Source organism: Thalia democratica, chromosome 4 (genome assembly GCF_965202585.1).
Source record: "Thalia democratica chromosome 4, ktThaDemo2.hap1.1, whole genome shotgun sequence".
NCBI classification, from domain to species: domain Eukaryota; kingdom Metazoa; phylum Chordata; class Thaliacea; order Salpida; family Salpidae; genus Thalia; species Thalia democratica.
In genome coordinates this window covers 5,056,764-5,061,667 of record NC_139168.1, presented here as the reverse complement: position 1 = coordinate 5,061,667, position 4,904 = coordinate 5,056,764, and positions in this window count along the sequence as shown.

Here is a 4,904-nt window from a genome sequence, read left to right as displayed (position 1 = left end):
AAATCAAACTAAAAATTTATTTATTTTGATTTAAGCTTAAAGACGATTTCTCCAGATTAATAAAAGGCAACCAAAATATCAATTTACTGCCAAGAAATCAATCAAGAGCAACTTATTTTGCTTAAACCCTAATTCCTCGTTTGTTCGAACAATTTACCTATGTACACATGACCGGGGTTTGAACCCTGATAATTAATCGGTTACCTAGCAACGACTCCCTCTGAGAAAAAGTCGATGGCCAAGTGCTGATAGAAGCCATTCAACTGTAAGAGGTGTTATTAATTAAGACAAACAGCCCTAGCAACCGAAACTTGTTGTTATGCCAACCTTTGATAATTTTCAGATATTTGTGATTTTAACGCCAAATCTAAGTGAACTCTCCAAATTTAGTTTTATTTGAATTTTAGTTTAATTTGCTTTCTTAAATGTGAAAACATAATTTATTAGACTTTTCTATATTGTTTATAAAATCTTATTGATATTTTTTATAAAGGAAACATATTTTAGCAAAATGTTGCAGTTAATTTTCAAAAGTTTTCACAAATGTTCAAATTGTACCTCCTAAATTTAGTTAACTCATAATCATCAGTTTTTTAGATGAAATAGGCAACTTGTAGCTAGTGTTATAACTTATGTGTAATTAACTACTAAATACTAGGTAAGAGCTAAAATAAAAAGTTTTTCTGTGTTTGTCGTTTGTCTTAACTTGTGATCTTCTGATATTTCTATATAATCAATTTTTTGATCATTAGAATAGTTAATAGGTAAATACCATTTATCATGTTTCAAAAAAATCATTTCAATTGTCAAAGTAAGAAGATAAATGTTTAGTTTGAAACTAAATATTTTTTATAGTTTAAGTTTAATATGATTAATATTGACATTAGGCAAAAACTAAAATTAAAATTACTCATAAATTGAGACGTTCGTCAAAGCTATATTTGGCAATAACAAGTCTTAGTAGTCAAACTTATTTTCCTTCCAGTATGTTTGTTTTTGTTTTCCATTTTTCAAATGATAAAAGTTAATGTTAAAGTTATCTAAAAAGACTACTTTTTAACTTTCTCAAAAACTTAAATTAAAACCATCTATACAAATGATATAAACAACTTACAGTAAACAATTTAGTTTTATCTAAATTGTCGCAACTTCTTAATATTTATGAAAAAGATTTTGTCATTCTTAAGTATCTTTAAACAGCATTAATGATATTAACATCAAATTACACTAAAAATTAAAACAAAATACAAAAATTTAACAATTAGTTTTCATCATAAATGCATAGTTTTTAATGTTATTTGAAACTCTAACTATTTTTTATCAAACATACACTTACAAGACGAACAGATAAATGATTCAATCGACTTTTCGTAGAACATGATATTAATATCAACCCAAAAAATTAATTTCAGTGGCAACCTTGTGAAAAATATCTAGTAAAATTTCATGCTACATATTTCACAAGATACTTATGTTCATGTTACTAATACAATATGATTACAAATCTGATTGTATTCGACACTTTATCAGCTGATTTGCAGTAAATTTAGGTTTATTCAGTTATTAAATGACTTTTGCAAGTTTTATGATGCAAATGTTTTTGTGACAAAACTTAAAGTTTTTACCGCAATTCGATCATTAATTAGTATTTAAATAGCCAATATGAAATTAATTTGTTGAAATAAGTTTGGTTTTTATTTTATATTTCGCAATATAGAGTAACTAAATCTTATGAAAGTAATTTTACTACAACACATTTGCTTTAAATTTGTAATATGCTTGTTAATTTCAAGTATTAACTAATAAAAATTTGTTTAAATGTGCTAAACACTGTAATAATTAGTGTATACTATTGTTATAAACTAAAACTTTGCTTAAATACTACGTATGCTTATTTAGATAAATGTAGAAAGAAATAAAACTACAAAACAAAGTTTTATATTTTAGATTAGCCAGCCAGCAAAATCTAATGTGTATTAATATCTAAATGCAGACCACTTAATACTCTGCAATTAAAAATAAATTCTAAGATATTGGAAGATTTATTTTCATCATGAGCAATTAAATTACTATTTTCACTACGAAGCAATTATTACATCAATTAGATCAAAGAAATACACTCCTGCAAATAATCCAAATGTTATGTCGTGTATTAGTAAAGTCTTTATTAATTATCCAATTAGCCTGGAAATAAATTCTTTTATTTTTATGTTTGGAACATAACAAAAAAGACCATAACTAGGTTTAGGTAAAATGTTTATTTAAAAATGCAGTTTTGTGATATTATTTTGTTAAAGGTTTGAATAAACTAAAATTTATCGAACATGAGCATAAACATTTGATTAAATTTACAAGTACACAGTTAAAATTAAGTAAAGTTTACTATAAAATCAATGTTTTATTAAAGATTAAACTTTTATTAAAAGATGGTAGTAAAAAATAATTTGATGACAAGTTTACTTATATATCAATGTCATTAACAATTTTAAAACACCTTGCCTTATCTTATGTACGAAAACAATGTTTTAAAAAGTAGCTGTAGGGAGTTTAAAGCTGGATATTAGATAATACAGATAAATTTTATCAATGTGTACAGCTTATCTTTTAATCGTAGTGAGATCGAAAACCTTAGATAAATATTTCAACAGGTTTCAATAAAAACATTCTATTTACAATTTTACGAAAAAGTTTGTTTAATGTAAAGCTAACATTTAGAACATAATTAACGTTTATAACATACAGTTTTAATTAGCACTATAATATTTAAGACAAACATTGAACTCGTAAAATTTTCAAAATGAACATTTTCCTGTTTCCTAGATATTTGTAAGAAAAGTCTAATTAAAAATTAAGATTCATAATTTAACATTTACATATGTGTATAATACAACTCTAGTTGTTTTTATTAGTAATTTATACGTACATGTATATATATAAATGGTTTAATTTATTATGAAAATCATACTAAAATACAGTTTACTTAAAATTTAAAAATTATTTATAAAATATACTTAATTTCTGTATTTTTATTATATTTTGTATATAAACTTTATAAAATTTTAGATTTCATGACCACTTAATTTAACTATTAGTAAGACCATACGAACGTGTTACACATTTATGTAAAGCTCTGTGATTATTCACAAGTGTGTCGGCGGTAATTCAATAAAAAGCAGATTAAACTTTCATGTCTTCTCATATATTAAAAGGTTGCAGCAAATTAATCTACTAAACATTAACACTAGTAAACTGGCTTTCATCTAAATTAAAACATTAAATCACTTTATGAAGTACTATCTAATGCACTAATAACTAATAAAAAAATTGAGATTTTTGTTTTAGTAGTGGTGTTATTAATAAAAAAGAAAATGTTTAGTTGTAACAGTAGGTAAAAGTTCTAAATTTCAAATAATTTAATTTGTTTTTTTTAATTTTTATCGCTTTCATTTTGAGATAAACAAATTTTGACTTATTCTGATAAAATTTGAATATATACTAAATAAAAAGTAATGTTAAAGCATAAGTTTAGAAATAAGATTCACGACTTTTTGTTTTGTTTGTTCGTTTTTTTAACAAAAGATGGTTTTGTATTAAAATACAAATAAAATTTCTAATAAGTATAAAATGCAGCTTTTTTTTTAGTTATATTTATTTTACAACACAAACTGTTTTTTAACATGTACTTTTTTTGACATGTAAAAAACTTTTTTATCTTAGCTTAGTTAAATTTGAAGTATTATTTAACTTAAACGACATTTTTTAGTTTGTTTTTTTAAACCTAAAACCATAAAACTGTTTTTTTTAATTTTATACATTGTCTTTGTTGTCTTTTAACCTAAAAAGCTTGCTTAAGCATAAAGTAATTAGTGTTAGAAAGTATAAAATCACAAAAACAAGCATTTAAAATTTCAACTGTTATTTTTTAATTTTTTTTTATTAAAGTTTTTAAAACGTGTTACTAATGACTGCGAACCATAATAACTTGCCTACAAAAAACTTTAAAATCGCTTAAACTTAAGCAGTGCGATAATCAATCGAGAAAACATCAGCCTTGGAACCCTCTTACGCCTCGTAGTGGCCAATATTACCTTTTTCTCAACTTGCAAGTAAAACAAGAAGCTTAGTGGTTGTTTGATTCATTAATCGTTGATAAGCAACAAGCAAGCTTCAAGTTACAAAATATTTAATTAATGTTTCTTTAAATTAACAAGCTAGATAATTTGTTTGTTTAAGACTAAAGTGTTTTAGTTTTGTGCCATATAAACCTTTTAATACTTGTATTGGTTTTGTTTCTAGTAACGAAACAGCTATGTTTATTGTTATGTTTTTTTTCAAATTGTTGTTATTTGAAGCAGCGTTTAATGATAAGCAGCTTATCTTGCTTTGTGCAAAGCTCGCCAGTTGAGCTTGTAAGCTTATTTCTCAGAGAAAACTATTTTTTTTTAGTACGTTAGTTAAAAATTAAAAGTACTGCAGAACATTTGGTTTGAAATATGTTTTGTCAAAACTTTAGTATAAAAAACCTTAATCTATAGTATTCAATTTTGTCATATTTAAATTTTTAAAGCAAATGCCTATATAAAAAAATGTTAAAAAGTATTGTACAATTTATTAGTTAATAAGGTTTTTGTATAAACTGACTTTTATAAACCTTAACTAAACTGCTCATCCACACTACTACTACATTTGTAAAAGAAAAACATAGAATTTTAATAAACATAAATAACTTTGTATTTTATAAACAACTAGACAAATAAACTAATTGATTTTCAGTTTTTAGTAAGCATTATGAGTTATACTATCAAAATTCAAAGAGTCTGATAATATAAAATATTAAATTTAAACCAAGAAGAACTGTTAAATAAGATTATAATTATCTAGACAATACTGTACTTTTAGTTTTC